The 26,829-nt window shown below is 54.7% G+C and overlaps 1 protein-coding gene across 4 annotated transcripts in view; it reads right to left on the bottom strand.

The window, feature by feature from the left end:
* The window catches only part of OSBP2 (oxysterol binding protein 2), a 120,446-nt gene that overhangs the window by 26,468 nt on the left and 67,149 nt on the right, over positions 1-26,829 (bottom strand). The gene's annotated exons all lie outside the window — the stretch shown is intronic.

Below are 26,829 nucleotides of genomic sequence, written 5' to 3' on the forward strand. Positions count from 1 at the left end.
ATCAGCAGGAAACTTTTATATATATATATTTTTTGGTGACGAAAATCCGTAACCCAAGATACAAATTTTTGAGAAAAGTACACAGTGTGAGGGAACAGACTTCCTCCCATGGCAGGCAGGGTGTGTGGGGGCGGCGTGGCTGAGTCACTGCTGCGCACGCCCTGAGCTGGGGGCAGCGTCTGGCCAGCCGCGGAGGGCCTGCCCCCCCAGCAAGGAGGCGGTGGGGGGCAGCCGGGCCGGGGACAGGGCTCACCCCACCCATCCAGCCCCACTGCAGCCCTGAAACAACCCGGCGTCTGGAGCCGCACATGCCGGGCCAGGTCCTGACCCCTCGCCTGACCAACAAGAATGCTCAGCCGCAAGGTGGCCGGCAGACAGCGACTGTTCCCACTCTGCAGGCGTGAAAACTCAGCTCCTGACACCGAATCACAGGTTTAGGGCCCTGCCGGTACAGGGCCAGGTGGTCTGCACGGAGGCGGTTCCTCCTCCTGGATCACCTACGGAAGGCTCAAATGGCTGGGTGCCGGGCCCTGGGCAAGGCGCTGCCTTGGTGAGTGCATGCTGATGACCCGATAAGGTAGGTCTGGGGGCCAGGAGGTGCTCTGAGATCGCCCAGGGCCATGGTTGTGGCAATTCTGCAGCCTCCAGGCCTGTCCGGGGCTCTGAGTTACAATGGAACGTCCTCTCGCTTCCCGGGTTCAACATGTCTAATAACCAGAATAACCACTGACTGGTCAGTGTGGCTGCCGCTGGGCACCGGGAGGGGCGTGGGGGGGCATGCTGGCTGTGGTCAGCCTGAACGTGAGCCCCTGTACTCTGAGCAAGAACTGACCGCCCAAACTCTGAGCACCTTCCTGCGGGAGGGCCGGGAGTTGGGGTGGGGGAGGTCATTGCACCTCAGCAAGCAGTTCTGGGGTCCAGGTCAGGTCCAGCTGCCCGGGGAACTGCTTCTCTGCTCCCAGGGCGCTGGCTGGGTGTTTGGGGGTGGGACGGGAAGGCACTGGGTCAGCAACTGCTGAGCAGCAGAGTCTGTCCTGTGGGAAGGGGCCGCCAGTGCCTCCCAGAGACACGGTGAGGACATGAGGAGGGAGGGGGTGGGCAGTGAATGGATGACTAATCTTGGGTGCATCCCAGGAGGCCTGCACAGAGGCGGCAGTCACACACGAGGGCAGGGTGGGGAGAAGGGGCGCAGAGCCACAAGCTGGAGCGGGTAAGGGCATGGCTGAGGAGCCTGGGCCTCCGTCCCGTGGCCAAACGGACTGTGTGGGCATTTGAGCAGAGGTCCAGGTTAAAGAGGAGGCTCTGGGGGCGGAGTGCAGGGAGGGGCTGAACAAGGGAGGGGACCCGGGCCCCCGATGGTGCACTCTGGCCGTGCCGAGCCCCAGGCCTCCGTTCAGGGGCCTCTGCAAGGAGCAGATCCACGTTGGACACACAGATAAAGCTCAACATCAGAGACGCAAACCAAACCACTCGATGTGGCAGTGCTCAAGCTGGCAGAAAGGATGGATGGCATTAACTCCACTTGTGCTTTCTGAAAGACCAGCAGATTCCCTCACGTGCATGAACAGGGTGTCCTGCTTCCCCCCACCACCCCAACTTAGAAGGGAGCTCCTCTGCTGGCGGGCATGTCGTATGAGGAAGGAAGACGCTCATGCGTGCAAAGTGGCTTAGGCTGCGGTTCTCGAGCGGGTGGCCTTGGAGGTTCTCAGGCTTTTCTGACCTCACATGTCCTCTGTGTCCCCACTTCCACTGGGACTGAAACTCAGGGACAGTGAGCTTGTGAGAGGAACAAAGTAACCGCCCACATGTCAACAACACGGCAGACACGGAACTACCCATAGACTCAAAACCCTACAGAAATGCTGCAACTGCAGGGGCAGCAGCCCCCGAATCCCAGGGCCACGCCGAAGCCACGCTCCCGGCCACGAGGGCGCCCAGGCCGCTGGCAGAGCCCACGTGATGGCCAGGACTCGGCACAGCGCAGCCGTGGGGAGGGCCTGCCAGGCTGCCCCGGGGTGGGAATATGAGGGGGAGAGCAGAGGCTTGACCCGAGGGGGCTGAATGGAGTGTCTGTGACGGGGGAAGGACAGGAGAGCTGGGGGCGGGGTGGGGGGGCAAGGAGGAGGCCAGGGCAGGAGGAAGCAGCTCTGCCCGCCCATCCTCCTGCCTCCTTCCCCCGCTGGCCCGGCCGCCTCGGTGCCGAACCCCTGCTGCCTGCCTGCCTGCCTGCACGCTGCTGCTCCTGGAGCCGCTGACGTTCAGATCAAACCTGCACACAGGACTTCCCTGGCGGTCCAGTGGTTAAGAATCCACCTACCGATGCAGGGGACACGGGTTCGATCCCTGGTCCAGGAAGATTCCCCGTGCTGCGGGGCAGCTAAGCCCATGAGCCTGGGTGCCTAGAGCCCGCGATGCACAACAAGAGAAGCCACCACCGCGAGATGGCTGAGTGTCGCAACCGGAGAGTAGCCCCCTCTCGCTGCAACTAGAGAAAGCCTGTGTGTAGCAACAAAGACCCAGCACGGCTAAAAATAAATGACAAATAAGCCAACAAGAGTGTTTTGTTGTTTCTTTTTTAAAAATAAAAAAACTTCACAGAAAAACAGCTAAGCAGGAGCCCAGCGAGCTGCTCCACCAGCCGCAAAGGCCACGACTCCCGAGAGCCGATGCTGCCTGCAGGTCGGGACAAGGGTTCTGCCCTTCCTCCCCGGGGAACTCCGGGCCAACGCGCTGGCGCCTTCTCAGAACGATGTTCCTCAGCCAGGGGTGCCTGGAGCCTCCCGGCTCAAGTGACCACAGCAAACGGCAGCTCCAGGCTGAGGAGCGTGGGAAGAACCCCCGGTCTGGCCCACAAGCCGGGGAGTGGGGCGCAGTCAGGGTACAATGCTGGCGGCTCTGGGACAGTGGGACCACGTGCTGCAACAGCCCGTGGAATCAAGGGCCCCAGCCTGTTCTCCCGACACCACCGTTTCTAGAAAAGCACCGACTCCCAAAACACCCATTGGATTTCACTGGCTCTAAAGGCGAGAACGAATCCTTTTTTGCTAGAAGAGAATAAATCCATGACGTTCAGGTTACTGATTCATTCCCAAGGCAGCAGTCGCAACTTCTCCATCCACCCCGACCGGGCCAGCAGAAGACGGCAGTCCACGGCCAGTGCAGGAGTTTCCAACCCTTGGGGGCTACCCTGGGTTGGCTGGTGTGTCCCTCCCCCCAAATTCATCTCCTTCCTGGAACTTCAGAATGTGACCACAGGACGTCCCTGGTGGCACAGTTGATAGGAGTCCATCTGCCAATGCAGGGGACACGGGTTTGGTCCCTGGTCCGGGCAGACCCCTTATGCCGCAGAGCAACTAAGCCTGTGGGCCATAACCCACTGAGCCGAGAGCCTGTGCTTCTAACACGGGGAGCCAACCGCGATGAGGAGCTGCAGCTGCAGAGCGGCCCGGCGCACCCCAACTAGAGGAAGCCTGCAGTGAAGACCCAGCACAGTCAAAAGTAAGTAAAAATTTAAAAAGAATGTGACATTTGGGCTGCTGCAGGTGCCATTAGTTAGGATAATACTGGAGGAGGGCTGGTCCTTGATCTGCTTTGACGGATCTTACAAGAAGAGAAGCAAAGACACAGCCTCCGTGCTGACAGAGACTGGAGCGAAGCATTTACAAGCCAAGGGTTGCCAGCGACACCAGCCGCGGAGACAGGCCTGGGACACGTTCTCCCTGGGCCGTCAGAGAGAAGAGCGCCCCCGACACCTTAATTTTGGACTTGTGGGCTCCAGAGCCGTGAGAAAGTAAAAATCACGTGGTGTGAAGCCATGGGCTTGTGGAGACTTGTTACCACAGCCCTGGGAAACGGTTCCTGCAGCTCCAAGTGGCACAGACTTAATTTCCTGCCGCCGTGGAGGGCAGAGGCCCTCGGCACGGGCGTGTGGCGAGGCTGCACCCCGCTGAAGGCTCCTGGGGAGGGCGTGGCCTCCTTTTTTCTGGCTTGTGGCCTCCATCCTCAGAGTCAGCAGACCGTCATCTTCCAATCAGCTGCCTCCGTCTCATAAGGACTCTGTGATTACCCCAGGTTATCCAGGTGGGCCTCGCATAACCTCCCGGCTCAAGGTCCTCAACTTAACCCCGTGGGCACAATCCCTCTGCCACGGAAGGTAACACATTCGCAGGTTCTGAGAATTAGGACGCAGACACCTTGGGAGCCATCACCGAGGGGCGGTGGCTAAGCGGGACCCGAGGCTGCGTTCTCATCTGTCGTGGGTCAGTCCGTCCGACTTACTGCCTGAGGAAAGGGGGATGCTCTCCACTTAAGCGCTGAGACCCCCTGTCCGGGCACAGAGACCTCACAGGTCCCTCTGAGCTCCCCACCAGCCTGGCACACATGCCTCCCTGACCGCGTGGGGGGGTCTCCTAAAGCCTCCACTGGCCGGCTGTGACTGAGGGGCCCCTGGGCACTGCCCGGACCGGGGCCGCTGGGACGGACCCTCCTCCACCTGGAACTCCTGGGAAGGAGAGGGTTGCCATGGAAACAGCCAGCGGAGCAGAGCCAGGTGGGCTATTTTTAGAAGCAGAACTCTTTTTTCACCCCCCACCTCCATCTTTGAGGAGAATGGATCAAGTTTCTGGGTGGGCAAGCCCTGTCAGGGGGCAGTGCAGACTGGCCTGGAAGGTGCGGGAGGTGAGATGGTGGGGACCTGGGGGTCGGGCGCCCCCGGGGCTGCCCTGATTTGCACTTGCTCGCTTGTTTCTCTGGGGAACCTGGCTTTGCCCTCACCTGCCACGACCTCCTCCAAGTCCAGCACTAGGTGAACAGGACCCTCTCCCCTCAGCCACTGTGGCTGGATATGAGTTAGAGTTACCCCAAACCCACCAGCTCCCTCCCCAGTGCTTGGCCGGGACCTGCCTCCACGGTGGGAGGAACACCCGAAAATGTGAAAAGAAGGTGGGGGCTTCTCGGAGGTCAAGGCTCAACAGTTGCTAGGCAGGCACGAGGTCACAGACCAGGCAGGGGCCCAGAGCGGGCAGGGCCATAAGAGAAGCCTTGTCCCGCTCCCCAAGGGGGTGACCACGCACGGCGACCCACAGCCACTCAGGGTGAGTGGCACAAGGTGGGAGGCGGCCAGCAGACAGTCAAGGAGAGCCGCTGGCGGGGGAAGGCCGGGGGGACAGGACCTGGGCTGGGTGCGCACCCCCGGCCGGCCCCCTGCCACTCCACAGAAGACAGGGCGCGGAAGGGCCCCTGCTCCCCGCTGCACCGCGGCAGGGAGAGCCTGTGGCCCAAGATCCAGCTCAGAGCAGCAGCTGCGGGTGCTACGGCGGGTGCTGCATCACAGCCTGGCCCAGAGGTGCTCCTGGACCCAGCAGCGCTGTCGGCGGGTCAGTGCGGGCAGGCCCCCTTCCCTCTCCACCCCCCACCACAGGACGCGGAGAGGCCAGACCCCCAGCCCTGCAGCCTTCCAGCCGTGGCCTCAGTCCCTGAGTGGCCGCTCCTGCCCGGACCCCTCCTGGGCACCAAGAACTTGAAGCAGGGAGGGCCCCCTGCAGTCTGGCTGTGCAGAGACCCCCCGAAGGGCCTCTGAGGAGACAAACAGCGTCACGGGCCCCTGCAGTCTTGGCAGAAAACAGCCACTTCCAATCCGCAACCAGTAACACCTCAAAAATTCCATTACAGCAGGTTTGGCAATGGTTGTTTAGATTTCTGGAGCTGTGTTAAGCTGCCCAGAATCGATCACAGAATCCAATCAGCCAGATGCTGACAACAGAGGCCTTGAGGCGGGCCCACGATGTCAAGTGACCTCGTGGCTCTGAGACCCCAGGGCCCCGCGGCTCGGTGACGGCCTGCCCTGAGCTTGCCCGCGCTGTGTCATCGCCTCGTGTGACACCGTTGGCTACAAGAGTCACGTGCACGGGACAGGAAAGGGTGGCATGGAGAGCTAAGGATCGTGCCAAGACCCCGGGGCTCCTGGGTGGTGGGGCTGGAGCCGGCAGAGCCGTCTTTGCAGAGCCTGGCGGCTCCTGCCTCCTCCATGGCCCCGAGGCTGAGAGACTGCAGCCGCTGGCCGGCACCAGCCAGGGCCCTCCACCTGGGGAGGAGGCGGAGAGCCCTGCTCGGGGGCAGCGCTGGCCCTCAGGGCCCCCACCCGGGCACCAGGGAGAGGGAGGCTGGGGGTCTCCTGGTCTGCACAGAGAAGGGCTCAGACAGGAGCCCCAGGGTGGGGCCCCGAGAGGCCTTGGGAGGACGGGGCTGCCTTAGAGGTGCGCCCTGTGGAGGAGGGGCCGCCCCAGGGAGGGGCAGCAGGCGTGCCGGGCCGCAGGTGGACGACCAGAGCCCGGAGGACGAGCGCCCCTGAGATGCAGCCCCCGAGGCAGGTCAGGGGCCTCGGTGCTAGACAGTGAGGCCGGGGGACCAGGCCAGACGTGACCGGGAGCCACCGAGGGCCCCTGGGAACGGGACTGCCCCTCCACCAGGACACTGTCAGTCCTTCCTGATGGGAACCCAGAGGGAAAGCAGGGCTGTCTTCTCAAGGTAGAGTCTGTGGGTCACTAGTCCTGCAGGGGGCTCTGTAGAAAAAGGAATCAATGATCAAAGAAAACCACTTTCAAAAACAGGATGAATGACATCCCTTCCCCTGAAGCAGGGAGGTGACAGAAAGTTTCGAGAACCTTGAAGACCTTGGAGGGCATGTCAGGATCTGGTGGAAACATCAGATAACAATTAATAATAAATCACCAAGCCCTGGCAGGCAGGTGGAGGACAAGCCAGAGCGTCGGTATCGGGTGGACCCGTCTCCCCTCCTCCCTCTGGTGGTTGGCACGGGGTGTGCGGAGGGCGGCTCCCTCTGCAGCGGGGTGCAGGGGTGGCCCCCCACCAGGACCACTGTCAATGAGGCTGAGTGGGCCGCCAAGGATGGGCGCCCCGGGCTTCACTCCGCTTCCACCGGAGACGTGGGGGCACAAACAGCACCCCACAAACATGAGTCTGGAGGCCGTTACCCGCCTGACTCTTCTCTTCCCATGGAAAAACACCCCTTGGGGAACCTGTGCCGGGTGGAGAGGCCAGTGAAAGGCTGGGCGGAAAGCTCAAGAAAGCAAAGAAACCCGCCCCTTTCCTCTCCTTGGAGGGGCTGGGGTCAGAGTCACGAGGACGAGTGAAAGACGCAAGAGACGCCCACTGACCCAGCGCCTCCCTCCTCGGCAGAGCCCGGGACCCGGGGCCACGCAGCATCCTCAGGGTGACGGACGGCTCTGGCCATAGGGCCCCCCTCCAGGGAAGCGAACACTGGTGCAGAGATGGAGCATAAAAATAGAGGCGCAGTTCCAATTGCGGCATCTGCTGCGACGCTGAAGGCAACCTGCCACCCACAGCCCCTGCCCGTGGGCAGAGCGCCCTGCCCAGCCAGCGCTTCCACCCTAACCAGGAGTCCACGGGTCTCCTGAAGGAACGGGGGGGTGCACTGCCGGAGGCTGCTGTTCCATGCCCCCCCGCCCCCGCCTCCGGACTCACTCGTCTGCCTTATCCTGGTCCGCGGCTTGCCCAGGGTCCCAAGGGGCAGAGGTGGGCTGCCCCTCAGCCAAGCTGAGGCAGGGGCGTGAGGGCACGACCCCACGCTGGCTGGGCGTGGGTGGAGACATTGCAGCCTGCCCCCAGCGTGTGAGCCCTTGTTAAGGAGCACGGACGCGCCCCGCCCTCTGACCTGGTGATGTCCAGCCGCGAGCCCACCTGGTCTCAGCAGGTGGACCCTCCCCGCGGCGCCCGCCCCACCCAGGCAACAGTGAGCCTTCTGACGGGGGCGGGGGGAGCTGCTGTGCTCCCCCGGCCTCCACCACAGGCCCCCAGACTCCACCCCGCCGACCGCTGGCCCCTGGCTCACAGAAAGCCCTGCAGGCCCACCCTCCTTGGGAAGGGCCTCAGTATTGTTGGAAAAGTGTCTCCAGGAGGTTTTACACTGCGGCCGGGTGAGGACTGCGCGGCCTCCCCAGCTGTGTTGCCTCGATGCCCTCTGTCTGTCCCCTGCACCCCAGCTCGGGTGTTGGGCACCCCCCATCAGCTCTGCAGACAGCCAGCAGGGCTGAGGGGCTCCCGCGGACCCCAGGCGTCTGGCTCCGGGGGTGTCCCTATCTCTGGGGTCCTATGCTGCCTTCTGAGTAACCAGAGAAGATGAAAGAAAGTTCTATCGTCTTGGCAGCTCAGGAGGTCACACAGAATTTCCACACTGAAACCCAGCCTCTGTCCACACAACCCGCAGGCAGCTTGGGTGTTGGTGGCTCACCTCTGCTCCAGAGGCCTTTTCTCCACGGTGTCATCACCAGTTAGCAGCCGCCTGGGTCCCATCGCGCTGTGAGCTGCGGCCCCCGTGGACCAGGGCTGTGGTGGGGACGCCAGGAGGGCTTCTTTCTGCCCCCGTCAGCCCAACCCGCCTCCCGCTCCTCCCCGTTAGGCAAGGGCGCCCACCCCTCTGCTGCCTGCTGTGAGACCAGCGGCCCGGGAACAGTCAGGGCGTCCGGGGACGGATAACAAGGAGCCCCACCGGTGGGAGTGTTTGGTTTTAGCTCAGCACCCACACCGGTCTCGAGTTCCGAGGTCTGCGGCCTGCACGAAAAACCACTGAGCCGGTGGTAGCAGCATGGCTGAGCCCGTCACGGGAGCCTGCCGGCTTTCGTTTCCCTGGCCTGACGACAGCCACGGCTGCTTATCCTCGGAAAAAGTCAGACGGCCACAAGACCACACGAGAGAACTTTGCACGCAGGGCTGTCTCCAGGCCTCAGTGACAGAGGGTGACTGAGGCGAGGGGCCCTGGGCGGGCAGAGGCAGAGGCAGCCGCTGTCTCTGATGCCAATCCAGGGAGAGCAGACCTGGTAGAATGTGTTCAAAGTGGCGCGGCTCAGAGTGAGGCCGAGAGGCAGGGGTGGGGGTGTTTTTGGAGGCTGTTCAGCTCCTCCAAAGGCCCTTTTATTCCTCTCCTTGTTCTGGGTCCCCATCCACGCAACTGGGAGCCTGGCCAGGCCGTGTGTTCGCAGGCCTCTGAACATCCCTCCTGGAGGACACGAAGGACAGTGGACAGTCCTCATCGTGACCCATTGTCCTTGGGAGCCCCGACCCAAGGACCCAACTGACTGGGGAGGCTGGGGTTGGGGGGGTCGGCGCGGCTGGGGAGGGCATTCCTGCGCCTGGATGACACCGAGGCTTCCCAGCGCCCAGTCCAACTTCTGCTGTCTGTCTCCTATGTTCCCCGGTCACTAGGGAGACTGCCGGGCCGGCGGGGCTCAGCTCAGCTGTTGGTTTGGCCACTAGTAGGCTGTGTGACTTTGAGGAGGTCTCTCCCTTCTCTGGGCCCCAGAGTTTGCTCCTAAAGGAGGGGTCTGCCGGGCAGACCCACACTGCTCCGGGGGAAGTTCAGCAGCCAGGGTTGATACAGAAGCTCCCACAGACGTGCACTCGATCCTGGGGGGACCTCTGCTCCTCGTGCTCTGGGAGGCGGAAGGGAAGGTGGAGGGAACGACCCTGTGACCAAGCAAGCAACCCCGCCCTACCCTGGTTTGCTGGTTCAGCAGAACTGGTCGTTTCTGCAGAAGCCCTGGGAGCCGGGCCACCGTAAGACGGGGCAGAACGCCAACTGCGAGAGTAACCGCGTCCCAGCAGAGCAGGCAGAGCCCAGATCTGCCACCTGGGAGTAGGAACTGGGGCTCAGACCCAAAGCCAGGGGAAGGAGACGGGGCTGGGGGAGGGCCTGCCGGGGGAGAGGCTCAAGGGAACCGGCCGCCAGCCCCCACCCTCTGCGCGGTTCCCTCCCCATCACCTCCCCAGCCCGTCTCCCCTGTACCCGCACCTGCTGGACTAGGGGGGTGGGCAGCCACCCCACAGCTCAGAGGGCCCTACCAGCAGGACCCCTGCAGACACCACCGTGGGCAGGGGGCTTCCAAGGCTTGGCTGGGGAAAAAGCCACTCGAGCCGTGACGGCTAAGGAGGAAAATCAATCTGAAGACAGTGAGACCCCAGAGAAGTCCACTTTCGGGAAGGAAGTTGCTTTCGAGGAACTTGGCCAAAGATGAACGAGGCGGGACTTTGCTGGCCGTTCGCTCCCAAGAACGGGGTATGAAGGCGTGTGACCCCGGAGGCCTGATGGCCCCTGGCTTCTGCCTTCCTGCTCGCCCAGCCTCGGTCGGAAAACTGTTCCTACAGGGCCAGGGAGCATCATTCTCAGGCTCTTGGCTGTTACACTTCTCACTGTAAATCAAGAGGCTGGTTTTCTGCTTTCTAGAAGAAATGGAAATTGGAAATTCCAATGTGTGATGGTATTGTGAAGACAGTGAAAGTGACTGTCCTTTAAAACCGAAGGGGGTGGTTTGCAACTGCCAAGTCTTGGAGACCAGGAGCTGGTGCCCAGGGGGAGATACGGCCACAGGGAACCATGGGGAGGGGAACGTGGTGGAAGTGACAGCCTCTGTGAGGCCAGGGGAGGGGAAAGCAGCAGGGGAGGCCAGCAGAGAGGAGGGAAGAGGGGGCGGGAGCGGGGAGGGAAGAACCCCGTCTCGTAGAGGAGGGCCACCTGCCTGCCTGGGGCCGTGCCGGCGGGTTCCCTACCCCAGTCCTGGGGACCCCTCCTCAGAAGCTGCTCCCCGAGCCCCCAGAGAGGCGCCTCAGCCCGAGCTGAGGTCCTCTGAGCCTGTCTGGGAGCTTCCCCTCAACTGCAGAGCCCAAGGGGTGCTCAGTGAGGCGGCGGGGCTGAGGGAGAAACCTGGATGTACGGAAAGAAAGATACACACAGCACGTGTGGGCGTCGGAGGACAGGCCTGCACGGTCTGAAACCCCACGGCCAGGCGGGCTTGAATTACAACCCCTAGGTCTGCAGAGACCCAACATCTTTGGGCCAAGTTTCCACCCAAGACCCGTCTCCGATTGGCTCCACAGTGGCCCGGGGGGGGGGCGCTCCCCTTAAATAGGTCAACTTTCTGCGGTCCTGGTCCCAGGCCCACCCGGGCGGGAAGGGGGGCCACTGATGGAACAGGTGGGGGGGGGCCTCTGCGGGGCTGTGCTGATTTTTCAAGGCCATTTAGGACTGGATGGTCTCGGGGCCATGGGGTGGCTGTGTGCTACAAAAGGCCCCTTTCCTGGAGCTGGTGAGACCCAGGCAGCAACAGAGGGTCCCTGCCTGCTGACAGCACACAGTCAGCCCGCAGTCCGCGAAGCACTCTGCCGCACAGCCTCCCAGCCCGGATCTCACCATGCCCCGGGGCTGTGGGCTCCACTGCCGGCCCCCTTCAGTGCCGGGGGCGCTGCAGAGGTCCTGCCCCGTCACCTGGTGGGCAGCTTAACTCCAGGATCTGGACGCTGGAGCCCTGAAAGCGGACGTGCCTGGGCGACGGGCATGTGAGCCAGAAGACAGGGAAGGGCCAGCGTCCTTACAGAGCGGGGAGAAAGGACCCTAGTGTTAGGGGAAGCACACTGATTGAAACCACCCACCCTGGCCAGGCACCATAGTAACCATTTGCATGAGTTGTTTTATGACAGGAGATCCTGATAAGGAATATGGAACTAATAAGCCACCACCAACTGGAAGAGTTCGGGAAAGGTCAAAAGGAAACACCGCGTGTCTGTCCACTTCCCAGAATCCCTCTTGCTAGCATCCATCTTGGCTGAGCGATGTGTGCGCCACCAGGAAAGACTCTGAATTAGAATGATTGGCCAAAGACTACCTGGAAACGAATCCCATCACCATAAAACCCAAGACTGTGAGCCACTCGGCAGAGCAGTTCTGCTGGGTTCCCTTACCCTCCTGCTCTCCACCCGGGTGCCCTTTCCCAATAAAATCTCTTGCTTTGTCAACATGTGTCTCCTCGGACAATTCATTTCCGAGTGTTAGACAAGAGCCCAGTTTCGGGTCCTGGAAGGGGTCCCCCTTCCTGCAACACTAGCACTTCATAGTTCATAAAAATGTCCTTCAAAAGTAAAGGTGGAAGAAAGATATGTTTGGATAAATAAACCCTGAGAGAATCTGTGGCTCGCTGACCTGCAGTAAATGTGAAAGTGAGTTCGTCAAGCCGAGAGGAAGTGATACCAAATGGCAACTCAGATCCAGACAGAGGCGCCAAGAGGGCCGGAAATGACGGTGGGCAGGACTCTGCAGGGTCTCTCGGGTACAAACGCCCCTGAGTCTGGTTTGTTAAGAAGGCTTTAGTCCCCCCTGGGTTCCAAAGAGCAGGCACAAGCAGTTACTAGTCAGGGAGGAGGGGGAATGCAGGAAACGAAGGGAAAGCGGTCAAGGGAGAAAAGCGATGACACGACTCAGCATAAAGCAGAGTCCCTGTTCCCCCGCAGGGCATTCACGACAATCGGACACGCGTCTCTGGGCTCTGCAGGATGGTGACCCTCACCCAGGTCGGGGATGCAGACTGTACGCTGAGCACAGGCACAGAGACCCCAGACTGGTCGGAACCAGAAGGCTGACGATTCCGACTCTAGAAACGTCACCTGTTACCGCCCACCACTCAGAAGAAGGCCATGCACCCTGCAGACCTCACCCCAAATGTCGCCTTTAAACTCAAACCTTCCCTGAAAGCCATCGGAGTCTGGGTCCTTTGAGCAGGAGACTTCTTCTTGCTTGGCGCCCTGCAAATAAGCACTGAACTTCCCTTCGCCACAGACTGGCGTCAGCAGGTCGGCTTTGCCGAGAGGGCTGAGGGGACCCAAGTCCGGTTCGGTAATAAAAAAGATAAATGTGTGAGTGAACATAGAAGAGGCTGGTTTTCCTCCCTTTTAAATTTTGTTTAAAGATAACTTATAGAGCAAGTTTAAAAAGTGTGTTGTATCTTCAAAAGCAAAGCAGGACACCGCAGAAAGAGGGGGAGGGACCGTGGAAGTCTACTGCTGTTAAGGCGCTTGTAGCTGAACTGGTATATGATTTGAAGGAAGACTGGGATAAGTCAAAGATGCCTAATGGAGACCCTACAGCAACCACTGAGAAGAGAGATACATAGTAATGAGCCAATAAAGGGAAAAAAATGAATACTAAAAATATCACAGATGGCAGGAAAAGAGAAAAAATAGCAAATAACAAAATAGTAGATAGAAACCCAAACAGATCAATCATTGTTGTTGTTTAGTTGCTAGGTCGTATCTGACTTTTGCGACTCCATGGACTGTAGCCTGTCAGACTCCTCTGTCCGTGGAATTCTCCAGACAAGAATACTGGAGCAGGTTGCCATTTCCTCCTCCATGGGATCGTCCCGACCCAGGGATGGAACCCGAGTCTCCTGCATCACAGGCAGATTCTTTGCCACCGAGACACCTGGGCTTCCCATATCAATAACTACATTAAATTAAAATGCTCTCAACATTCTAAAAGTGAGAGCCTTTATCAGACTGGATTAAAAAGCAAGACCCATTATAGGCTATCTTCAATAAAACCCCTTTCAATATTAGCACATAGACAAAATAACTAACCATATGCTTTCTACAAGAAACACACTTTAAATATAGAGACATTGATGGGTTTTACTCTTAAGTAAAATACTAGGAAAGGAAACATCAGGCATATGGCAATTACAAGAAAGCTGAATGACCTTAATAACATCTCAAAAGAGGCTTTAGGACTGAGATAAAGAAGGAAGTTCCATAATGACAAAAGAAGTCAGTTCATTAAAAAGACAAACTCCTGGTTGGGCATGCACTTCCTAAGATAGTCTGAAAGTAGATAAACCAGAAGTGAAATCTACAGTTACAGTTAGAGATTTCAATACCACTCTCTCAGCAATTGCTAGAAGGTATTGACAGAAGAGAGATTTAGAAGATGTGAATCTTCAAGTATCCTCTATCCATCAACTTGAGTTAAGTGACGTTTATAGCACACCACACCCTGCAATGATAGAATACCCATTTTTTCCAACAATATGTGAGGTATTCACCAAGACACAGCAGTGCTAGCCCATATATCAAATCTCAAATTTAACGTGATAAGATGTATGTTCTGTGGCTACTACAGAATTAAATTAGAAAGCAATAACAAAAATAAACCTGGAAAATACCCTAATATATGAAAATTAAATTACACTCTTCTAAATGGCTAAAGGGTCAAATAAAAACCACAAGGAAAATTAGATAATATTTGTAATCAAATGATAAAGAAAGTACAACATATCAAAATTTATGGGATGCAGCCAAAGCCGTGCTTGGATGAAAATGCATAGCTTGAATAGCTTCTTACCAAAAAGAAGAGAGGTTTAAAATGAGTGATCTAAGCCTCCACGTTAAGAAAACTAAAGAGACTTCCCTGGTGGTCCAGCGGCTAAGACTCCATGCTCCCAATGCAGGGGGCCAGGGTTCGATCCCTGTTCAGAGAACTAGATCCCACACGCCACAGCGAAGAGTCGGCATGCCACGAGAACAATCCTGCATGCTGCAACAAAGATCCCCAGTGGGGCAATTAAGGCCCGGCCCAGTCAAATAAATAAACGTTTCTTAAAAATAAAATATGATACAAATGAACTTACTCACAAAGCAGAAATCGCCTCACAGACTCAGAAAATAAACTTAGGATTACCAAAAGGGGAAGGGGGCGGGGAAGATACATCAGGAGTCTGAGGCTAGCAGATCCACACTGCTATAGGTGAAACAAACAGGGAGGCCCTACTGTGTAGCACAAGGAACTGTACTCAATCTCCTGCAATAATTTTAATGGAAAAGAATATTTATGTGTGTGTGCATGTGTATAACTGAATCCCCGTGCTGCACATGAGAACCTAACATAACGCTGTATTGATAAACGTACTTCAGTTTTCTTGTTTTTAAAAAGAAGCTCAGCTGACAGATTCGACCAAACATTTAAGGAAAAAACAATACAGGTTCTACACAAACTCTGTAAGAAAATTAGACGAGGGAACGCTTCCCAATTCACTTTATGATGCCAGTATTGCTTGATAACAGAACCAGACAAGGACATTACAAAAAAACAAACAAACAACAACAAAAACTACAGTCTAATGATATCCCTCATGAACAGAAACAAAAATCCTCAGAAAGATATTAACAAATGTAATCCACCAATACATAATAAGGGCAAATCATCTTGATTAAGTGAAGCTTGTCCCAGAAATGCAAGGTTGGTTCAACATTTAAATACCAATCAATGAAACACAACCCAATTAACAACGGAATTTGAATAAACATTCCTCCAAAGAGGATATAGAGATGGTCCATACACACATGAAAAAATACGACACAGCTGCTTTGGAAGACAGGCAGTAATAACCCAGCAATCCCATCCTGGGTATCCACCTAAGAAAAATGAAAACCATGTCCACATGAAAACTTACACACGAATATTCACAGCACAGCAGATGATTCCTAGTGGCCCCGACATGAAAACAACCCAAATGTCCATCTGCTGATGAATGGATAAAAGTGGTATATCCATGCAGTGGAATACTTATTTGACAACTTTTAAGGAATAAGGTGTCAATCCTAAAGGAAATCAACCCTGAATATTCATTTGAAGGACGGATGCTCAAGCTGAAGCTCACTAGTATGGCCACCTGATGTGAAGAGCCGATTCATCGGAAAAGATCCTGATGCTGGGAAAGGTTGAAGGCAAAAGAAGAAGGGAGTGGCAGAGGATGAGATGGTCAGACAGCATCACCAACTCAATGGAAATGAGTTTTAAGCAAACTCTGGGAGATAGTGAAGGACAGAGGAGTCTGGTGTGCTGCAGTCCGTGGGGTCACAAAGAGTCAGAACAACTGAACACACACACGTGCACACATACACACATATGCTAAAAAATCGGAGAACTTGTTAGAAATGCAAATCTTCAGGCCCTATCCCGGACCTTCCAAATCAGAAGAATCTGGGGGTTGGGGGAAGGGCCAAAAAAGAAGAAGCCAATATAACTCATCATTTTTACAGACTGAAAAAAAAAAATCCAAGAAAAGTATTCAACAAAATCCAACATGCATTCATTATAAAATCTCTCAGCAAACTAGGACTGAAAGGGAATTTCTGCAACATGATAAGAGATGGGCAGGGACTTCCCTGGTGGCCCAGCGGCTAAGACTCTGCACTCCCAAGGCAGGGGGCCCAGGTTCGACCCCTGGCCAGGGAACTAGATTGCACATGCCCCAACCAAAAGGAGAAAAAAAGATTTCGCACGCCGCAATGAAGACCGAACATCCCATGTGCCACAACTAAGACCCAGTGCAGCCAAATAAGTAAATAAATACATAAATATTAAATAATCTTTTAAAAGATCTGCAAAAAAAACATATACTTAATGTACATCAAAATATTGGTATGTCTGTGGCTTTGTGCATTTTTATTTCATGTTTTGCTGTATTTTTCAGTTACTCTATAGATGTGAGTCAGGCCTGATTCTTATCCTTTACATGATCACACTCCCCGGGGAGCTCTAACACTGGGGCACACGTGGGAAGAGAGGCGTGTTTCGCCTCTCAGACTCCTTGTGCCCTAACCGTGGGCTCCACTGAGTGCTTCGGTTCCACATGAGGCTGTTCCGGGGACCGTCTCAACTGGACGGCTTGGTGCCACGAGGGATGGTGACGACCTCCGGATGTTAGGGGGTGGGCTGTACCAGTCACTCCAACATGGCCTGGGAGGTCACCTCTCCTGTTTCAGCGTTCTCATATGTAAAATGGGAATAACTCAACAGCACCCTGAGATAAGCTGGAGGACTTGAACTGCAAGATGTCAAAATGTCTTTATAAAGTACTTAAGGCAGGGTGATACTGGCACATGAGGAAAAAAAAAAACAAAAACTGATCTGTGAAATATTCATGGCAGTTCAAGGCTATTATTCGTAATCGCCGACAAAGGAGAACCAACTCTGCTACAATAGCAAGTGTTGCAGAGGATGATAAACGGAATTCATCTACTGCCAATGGAGGGTAAAAAAATACTGGGTTGGACAAAAAGTTTGTTTGCGTTTTTCATAAGATGATACAGAAAAACCCAAATGAATTTTGGGGGCCATCCCAATACAACCACTTTGGAAAATGACGTGGCATTATTTTTCTAAGCTCATCATTCACATATTACGCAACCAGAAATGGCCCTTGTAGGTATACCCTTGACAAACTTCCGTACACATGTGCCTGGAGATGTGCACAATAATGTTGTCAGCTGCAGTGTTCATTTTGCTAAGCATCAGAAACATATCCCATGTCCATCAACAGAAGTAATGTAAATGAACTGTGATGGAGTCAGCATTTCCCCTCCTGGGTATTTATCCAAGAGAAATGAAAGCAAATGTCAGCAAAAAGGCTTGCATGAGAGTGTCCATAGCAGCTTTGTCTGTAACAGCCTGAAAACTGAAAAGAGGGCAAGTGGCCATCAACAGGAGAATGGATCAACGATGCTACATTCATACAGTAAAATAAACACTAAGCAATGAAAAAGCAAATTTATGATCGTGTGACAGCATGGATGAAGCTCAGAAACATTAAACTGAGGACCTGCCAGGTGGTCCAGTGGCTAAGACTGAGTTCCCCAAGCAGGGGGCATGGGTTCAATTCCTGGTTGGGGAACTAAGATCCCATATCCCGCATGACGCATGGCATGGCCAAGAGAAAGAATAAATACATTTTAATTTTTCTTTAAAAGAATGAGATGCCATTCCTAACTCTCAGCAGGCTGTGTGTGTGTGTGTGTGTGTGTTGTGCTCAGTCCTGTCCAATTCTATCTGACCCCCTGGACTGTAGCCCGCCAGGCTCCTCTGTCCATGACGTTCTCCAAGCAAGAAAACTGGAGTGGATCACCATTTCCTCCTCCAGGGAATCTCCCCAACCCAGGGATTGAACCCGCACCTCTTACATCTCCTGCACCGGCAGGTGGATTCTTTACCACCGGCGCCACTGAGAAGCCCCAGCAGGTTTCAAAATGCTATTGATAGTGGATTCAAGTCAATGTATGGCAAAACCAATACAATATTGTAAAGTAAAATAAATAAATAAACAAACATTTAAAAAATGCTCTTGAATGCTGATGTGGGTGTGTGGTAAGATTAGCTCTGGGTTTGAGTATTTACCAAGGCTGCTGTTGTTCAATAATTGAGTCGTGTCCAGGTCTTTGCCACCCCATGCTTCCCTGTCCTTCCCTATCTCTCAGACTTTGGTCAATTCATGTCCTGAGTCGGTGATGCTATCCAGCCATCTCATCCTCCGCTGCCCTCTTCTCCTTTTGCCGTCAATCTTTCCCAGCATCAGTGTCTTCTCCAATCAATGGGCTCTCTGCATCAGGTGGCCAGCGTATTGGGAACTTCAGCTTCAGCTACAGTCCTTCCAATGAATACTCAGGGTTGATTTCCTTTAGGATTGGCTGATTTGATCTCCTTGCTGTCCAAGGGACTCTCAAGTGTCTTTTCCAGCACCACAGTTCAAAAGCCTCAATTCTTTGGTGCTCAGCCTCCGTTGTGGTCCAACTCTCACATCCATACATGACTTCTGGGAAAGCCATAGCTTTGACTAAGTGGACTTTTGTAGGCAAAGTGATGTCTCTGCTTTTTAACACACTATCTAGGCTTGTCATAACTTTCCTTCCAAGGAACAGGCGTCTTTTAATTTCATAGCTGCAGTTACCATCCACAGTGATTTTGGAGCCCAAGAAAATAAAACCTGTGACTGTTTCCACTTTCTCCCCTTCTGTTTGCCATGAAGTGATGGACCAGATGCCATGATCTTAAGTTTTTTGAATGTTGAACTTAGTTTTTTGAATGTTTAAACCAGCCTTTTCACTCTCCTCTTTCACCCTCATCAAGAGACTCTTTAGCTCCTCTTCACTTTCTGCCATTAGAGTGGTATCATCTGCATATCTGAGGTTGTTGATATTTCTCCCTGTAATCTTGATTCCAGCTTGTGATTCATCCAGGCCAGCATTTCACATGATGTACTTCATATAGAAGTTAAATATGCAGGGTGAAAATATACATCCTTGACGTATTCCTTTCCCAATTTCGAACCAGTCTGTTGTTCCAGACTCCATGTCTGGTTCTAATTGCTGCTTCTTGACCTGCATACAGGTTTCTCAGGAGACAGGTAAGGTAGTCTGATATTCCCATCTCTAAGAATTTTCCATAGTTTTCTGTGATCCACACAAAGGCTTTTGTGTAGTCAATGAAGCAGATATTTTTCTGGAATTCTCCTGCTTTCTCTATGATCCAATGAGTGTTGACAATTTGATCTCTAGTTCCTCTGCCTTTTCTAAATCCAGCTTGAACATCTGGAAGTTCTCAGTTCATGTACTGTTGAAGCCTGGCTTGAAGGATTTTGAGCATTACCTTGCTAGGATGTGAAATGAGCACAACTGTACAGTAGTTTGAACATTCTCTGGCATTGCCAATTCTTTGAGACTAGAATGAAAACTGACCTTTTCCAGTCCCGTGGCCACTGCTGAGTTTTCCAAATTTGCTAACATATTGAGTGCAGAACTTTCACAGCATCATCTTTTAGGATTTGAAATAGCTCAGCTGGAATTCCATCACCTCCACTAGCTTTGTTCATAGAAATGTTGTTGTGAAAGTGAAAGTTCCTCAGTCGTGTCCGACTCTTTATGACCCCATGGACTATACAGTCCATGGAATTCTCCAGGCCAGAATACTGAAGTGGGTAGCCTTTCCTTCCTCCAGGATCTTCCCAACACAGGGATCGAACCCAGGTCTCCCACATTACAGGTGGATTCTTTACCAACTGAGCCACCAGGGAAGCCCAAGAATACTGGAGTGGGTAGCCTATCCCTTCTCCAGGGGATCTTCCTGACCCAGGAATTGAACCGGGGTCTCCTGCATTGCAGGCAGATTCTTTGCCAACTGAGCGATCTGGGAAGCCCATATCAGGAAGTAATGCTGTTATTGGGGGTTATTTCTGTGCAATGGAATTATAGGCACTTTAAATTTTCTTCTAAATTTCCTACAATGAAACTGAATTATCTTTGCAATCTGGAAAAAAATGTCAAAAATTATTTTAACCACCAAATGGCAATCATCCCACTCCACTCTGACAGTCAAGGATTCCGTGGCCACATGGTTTTCCTTTGTGTGGATAACTGAACACTTCTCAGCTCAGTGTGAGAACTCTCACATTGACACCTTCCTGATTCAATCTTTGAAAAATGTGGAAAACCCCCCACAAGTATGCGGTTGAATTTCCCATGAGAGTAAGAGCTAAACCAAGCCAGAGGCCATTTAAGAAAGCGCCAAACTCTATGCAGTTCATGGGGAGAAACTCCTGGAGTGGTGCTCTGGCTGCTGCAGTCAGCCTAGGTCCCGTCCCCCAAGGAATGCCACTTCCCAGATGACACACAGGGTCATCGCCCCCCTTCTATGGAGGCCCAGAGTCCCCTGCAGAGTTAACACCTGCCGAGGAGGGAGCATGGGAACTGAGATCTGGGGGAGAGTCTGGCATCTCTGATTAACAGCAAGTGCGACCAGCCTCCCCAAGGATCCGCAGCCACTGGGATTACCAACTTCACACTATGTAAGTAGCAGCTCCTCCTAGCCCCGGGCTGGCAAGGAGAAGGCTCGGGAGGGGAGGGAAGGGAGAAGTGGGTGAGGCAAAAGTGAAAGCTCCAGCTGGAGAAACAGCACGACATGTTCAAATATCCCGGATGGTGAGCTGGCCAAAGCAGGCAAAGACGAGCCAAGGGCCAGCTCTCCACCAGAAAGCGCCGCCGGGGGTCAGGGTGAGGTGAAAGTGGGCACAGAATTGGCCACAGAGAAAAGGACAACTACCTCCAGGGCTGAGGAGACGGGGACGGGGGGTGGGGTGGGGGGTGCGTGGCTAGTGTCGCTCAGGAGCAGGGGCTGCAGGCGGCCACAAGTGGCCCCACGTCAGAAGCCCATCTGTGCCTGGATCTGTGTCTGAAGAGACCCTTGGGAAATCAGATGGCCTCGGCCCAGTCAAGCAAGCCACTTCCAGAGTCTGTCCACTTCCAACTACGTGACGCCACAGCACAGGGCAGGGTGGCCGTCACAGGCGTGTGACCCGTGCAGTCACAATAAGGCCCCCAACCAGAAGGCTCCCTCCCTCTGTTTAATGCTTAGATGCCTCTGTCTTGAAACAATGCTTTTTGAACAAGGGGCTCCATAGGTTACACAGCGGAGCCTGCTAGAGGAAGACGAGGTCCAGGGGCCACTCCTCTGAATCCCACCCACTGAACACGAGCAGTGCCAGGGTCTCGAGAAGTCCTGTCTGGCTTGTCCGACGTAAACCAACAAGACTTTCGATGCTTCCCTGTGGGTTTCTACACAAGGCCAGGAAAAGATTCGGCTAAGGAGCCACACGAGGCAAACACAAGTCATAACCAAACTTGGGCGGGGGCGCTGAAATTCATCTTTCTTTGTTTAGTCAGTTGCAAGTTAAAAGCCTAACAGCACAATTTTACGCCTGGTCAAAACACTCTCTCAGAAAATGACGAATGCAGGAGAAGGAGAAGCAGACCGTCGCCACTCACAGCCCTGAGAGCATCACGGACCAGAACCCTCTGGCCGAGGGCAACGGGGTGCCAGACGGAAGCTGTCACAGCCCTTGACTCAGTGACTGTACCCTTGGGAGTGTGTCCCAGGACGAGACAGCAGAGAAAAATCTCACATGCCGCAAAGATGCTCAGGTGGCAGTCTGGCTCTGGAGACGATCAGGGAAGAAGGGAAATGTCTAACTGAAGGAAAAGGCATTCCGCAGCCATTCAGCGGATGCATGTTATGCCTGTGATAACTTATGATGTACAGCCCTGTGACAATGGTGACATTTTTGTATCTCAGAGATGTAAACAGGACATTCACAGAAAAGAAAAACACTAATACAAAGACCTGAAAACAGTGGCATGAGGGGCAATGAAGATATGGAAATACCATGATCTTGAACATCGGGAATTGCTGCCTTCACGGTAAATAACCCTTAGTGAGTGAGTGACAGTCGCTCAGTCGTGTCCGACTCTTTGTGACCCCGTGGACTATACAGTCCATGGAATTCTCCAGGCCAGAATACTGGACTGGGTAGCCTTTCCCTTCTCCAGGGGATCTTCCCAACCCAGGGATTGAACCCAGGTCTCCCGCATTGCAGGTGGATTCTTTACCAGCTGAGCCACAGGGATGCCCACTAACCCATAAAAATACTGAATGTACAGGGTGCAGAGGACTGGACCAGATGAAACTCAGAGTCTGACCATGAACAAAGCATGTGTGTGTGTGGGGGGGACGACAGGGTTGGGGCGGGGATTTCATCACGTAGGTTAATAAGTTGCCAAATGGTTAATGAGCTGGTAAGAGTCAAGCTCCAGGGGCCCCATCCTGTACAAACTGCAACTGCACTGCTTCTAATGTAAAAATATCCCAGGCGGAGGGATGTACCCGGGGGCTTGGCCAGCTGTCATTTCTAGCCTCTCCGGAAAAACATGTTCTTTGACCAGCTCCCACAAGGACCACAAGGACGCGGTGCACGCCAGGCCAGCACGCGGAGAGCTGCGGGGGTGGGGGGGGTCCATCTCCAGCCTCGCCACACCACCCAGGCGGAGCAGCTACTATTCCTGAAGATGTGCGTCAGGCGTAACCACACACACGTCAGAGGGAAACGGGACATAAAAGGAAATTTATATTTGGCAGCTCGAGGCCCATAACTTCATCTTTATTCATATTTCTCCTCTATTTGATCAGACGCTGCTGCCGGCCGGTCTGAGCTGACTGGTGTTTTACAGGAAGAATGGGTGTCGGGGTGGGGGGTACTGACTCATGTCTTCAGGGGTGAGTGCTGGGAGCTGTAGGACGCCCCAGATGAGGTCAGGGGGATGAACCCAGAGCTGACCTCTCAGTCCTGGGTGGGAGGGGCCTCGGGGCTCAAGTCTGACCGCGCGCAGCCAGTCTCAGGCTGCCCCTCTCTCCACAGTGGCTTGGAGGCCCCTCCCCACCCAGCTTCCCGGGACCACTCCAAGTCTGGCTCCCACTTTGACCTCCTCCAGATCCCATGCAGGGTCACCTGGCTTGGCCTGGCTCTTAGGGAGTCCACTCTCTCCTTGCCTGGAGGTGACAGAGGGCACTGTGTTATCCTCAGGACCAGCCAAACTCAGCTCCTCATCCACGTTTATACAAACAGAGTGGTTGCGTACGGTCGAGCAGGTTGTGCACTGCACAACTGCCGGAGGCACCGTTCACCACAGACGCTGGGAACTTGTTTCTATCATAACACACATCCAGCAAATGAGAAAAAGGGTGTTGCTCTGACAAACCAGAATATGACAACAGTCTCAGGACACGTGGAAGCAAGGAATCTCGAGGAAGGGGCGCCTTTTCCTAGAGATGGGCGCCAAGTGGGTCACCGCAGCCCGGCACGTCCAACCGTGGACGTGAAATGAACCAGCTCCCCGGAAAGAGCGCATCACCCCCATTTCCGTGAGGTCACTGATGACAACAGAACCGCAGCCGGGGCAGCCCGGGACCTGTCACGGTCTTGTCACCTCACGCTGCCAGTCCCCTCCTCGCTGTCAGCCTGCTACCCGAGGGGACGGCCTGAGTGCCTGACCGGGTTCTGTTCTCTGCTGCCCCAGAGGCAGAGATCGTGACCCTCTTCCCTCCAGAGCCCTCACGATCCGGCACACCCTTGCCCACCCTCCCTCTCCTCCCCTCCCCCTGCCCTTAGCGCCCTGTCAGCCTGCCCCCCAACACAGCGCCACCCGCAGGCTGTTCCCCAACCCGGGACAAGCCTGCATGCAGCCCGCCCTTAGCTACCTGCCCACGGAGGGCCCTCCATGCTGGTGCCCTGCCCACCTCTCTGCCCCTTGGAGCCCAAGGACCCCTGTGCCCTCAGGCTGTGTGAACACGCACAGACCTCCTCTCCACAGCATCCGGGCACCTCCCGTGCCCCGAGTTTGGCCAGCCAGAGCTGTTCCCCATCACCTGTCTCTTCCCAGCGGGGACCCGGGTGTGGAGGGGAGAAGGACGCTGGCTGGCCCGGCACACCCGGCCCCTCGGGGCTCAGCTCTGGTCACCCGGCTGTGGGCACCGCGGGTCCCACACAGCCGCCAGGCCACGTTCTCACACAGCGTGCAAGACTGACCAGATTTTCTGCTAAACGGAAAAGACAGGCTCTTCTGTTTTCTCCTACCATTCACTGCTCTTCGCTCGGACTCAAAAACAGCCACACATTTTGAGACTTCTCCTGGCATTCAGCCCCAAGTCACCACATTCTACAATCGGCAGGTTCTGCCCCAGAAACTGGACCCCTGGCCCCTCTCATCGAGGCCCTGCTCAGGCCAGGCTCCCCTGGAGTCCAGCAGATTCTCGGTCTGTAGCTCCTGGCACTTAGCCCCGTCGCCTCTTGCTTCCCTGACACACCACCCAGTCTTTGCCAAGCCCAGTTCAACCCGCTGCAAAAAGTGCGGCCAGTCAGAAGGGGGAGGCTGGCTGGTGGGCACCTAGGGGGCCCTTTGAGGCCCCAGATGAGAAGGCGGCCCCCTCAGCAGTGGCACGCGCAGGACTGCCCGGTCCTGACCCCGGGTAGGTCTGCCTCGCCAGGCTGAGGAGAATCTATATTTTGCACCGTCATGGCTTTCGTTCTGACCAGAAAAGATGCAGAAATCCTCCACACGCCTGTGTGCACACAGAAAGCAAAGGCGTGAACTGCCTGGGGCTGGATTCAGAGGTTACCAATGACCCTGAAAGGGCATTTCCCGCATTTGAGGCACCTGTCTCTGAAGCACAGAGAGAGAGAGACACAGATGGACAGACTGACTGATTAGTAGGTATGGACACAGATTATCTCATTTCAACCTCCCGGCCACCTTGTTAGGAAGGTCGGTGCCCTCCGACTTAGAGCCATCCTTTGGACGAGGAAATTAAAAACCAAGATGGCTCAGGGGGCTTCCTTGGCGGTCCAGGGGTTAAGAATTTGCCCTGCGATGCAGGAGGCAGGGCAAATGGATGCAGGGGACACAGGTTGGGTCCCTGATTAGGGACTCACAAAGAGTCGGACACGGCTGAGCGACTGAAATGCAACTGAAGGGAACTAGGATCCCATATGCGTCAGAGTAACTAAGCCAGCCAGCCACAACTGCTGAACGCACACGCCACAACTAGAGAAAGTCTGTGCACCACAGCGAAGACCCAGCACAGTGAAAATTTAAAAAAAAAAAAATCTTAAAAAAAAAAAGGCTCAGAAGCTAGTTGAAGGTCAGGCAAGTGGTGGGGTTTGAACACACCACTGCCCGCTGGTGAGCTGCCTCCTGTGCCCAGGTCCTTGCCAACCCACTCCTGCCCTCGCTGACAGGGGCCCACGAGGAGGCCCACCGAGGAGCAGACCCTGGCCCGCGGTCACAGAGCCCAGCAGAGTCAGGACGATGACCCAGGGCCCCTGGCCCCGCTCCCTACCCTGCAGGGACCCTAGAGCCCCAGCCCCTGTGCAGAGCCTCCACCAGCCCAGACGCTGTCCCGCCACTGAATCAGTCACGCCGGGAACTCAAGGCCTAGTCCCCCGGGGCAGGCGGCAAGCCCAGGTCCCCTCCAGCCTGCACAAAGCTGGGCAATTTCACTGGGACCCTGTTCTAAGGGGAAATTTGTCTGGAGCGACCTCTCCAGCCTGAAGGGAGACGTGAGACCAGTCTCACCCCGTCTGCAAGCTGAGGACGCGGGCCCCTGCCTGTGTCTGGCACACCCAGGGGTGAGGGGCCAGGAAGCGCCCACCCCGCCCCCTCCCGGAGCTGACAGCTATCCAGGCCTCCCACAGCCCCCAGATCTGTCCCTCTCACGCCTCTCTCTTTCCAGCAATGTTCATCAGGCATTATCCTGCCTGCAGACATACTGTTTGACCTTGAAGAGGGTTTTCAAAATGTTTTTTTGGCCAACCTTTAAAAACAGAGATCTCCAGTTTCTCCTGAAAACTCCTCCGCTCTGGCCTTCCTAGGCCCACTTGACACCAGGTGCCCGAGGGAGACACTCTGCAGGCTGCCCCTGGGCCGTGGGGCTCCCGGGCCGCCTCTGCCCAGCACGGCCAGCCCTGCTCCAAGCACCGTGCCAGACACACCCGTCCTGAGTGCCTCGTTCCCAGACCCACCGTGCACAGTGGATCCATGAGGGGCAGGAAGGAAGGCCTGGCCTGCAGGGCTCTGCCAACCAAAGGGGCTACCCTGTCACCACTCTCCAAGGACAGCGGCCCTGGTCACCTGAGCTTCAGACAAAGGTGAGCATCCCTCCCACAAAAGCACAACGCAAGCGCACACCAGGCCCAGCACACCTGTTAGCAGTGAATCTTCTGGAGAATGGCAACCAAGAAAATCATCAGCCAGGCTAGTAGATGAAAAAGAATTTTAACACTTAACTGATATGAACTTTACCTTTTTTTTTTTTTTCCAGGCTTTAAAATTCACCCTCAGAATAAATCCATCCAAATTGATAACAGGAACATCATTTAAACTTTGCATAAAGAACAAAGCTGCATTAGAAATGACACTACATCCAGAATAAAAACTAGAAATTAAGACCAATCTTCTAAAAGCAGAAGGCAATATTTTGGACAAAATTCACTTGCAACTTTCTCTAAAGGATTCTCAAGACGGAGCTGTGGTTATTAATTCCCCATGAAATAAATTTAAAATGCATACAATTACAAACATCGTAAGACTTTAGATGGTGTTTTCAGATGAGTTTGCAAGATTAAATGTGGCTCCGGGAATGAGGCTTGGGAACTGGCTCCTGGAATGAGCTCTATGCTACGCCTGGGCCTTCGGAAGCCGTGAGTGTGATCAGTCAAGCAGGCGAAGTTAATGAAAAGGTCTATTACAGATCAGAGGGTGTTAATTCCTAAAAGGAGCCAGTTTCTAATAAATTGGTGTTAAGTGAAATTAACT

Source organism: Cervus elaphus, chromosome 5 (genome assembly GCF_910594005.1).
Source record: "Cervus elaphus chromosome 5, mCerEla1.1, whole genome shotgun sequence".
In the NCBI taxonomy this organism is placed as follows: Eukaryota; Metazoa; Chordata; class Mammalia; order Artiodactyla; family Cervidae; genus Cervus; species Cervus elaphus.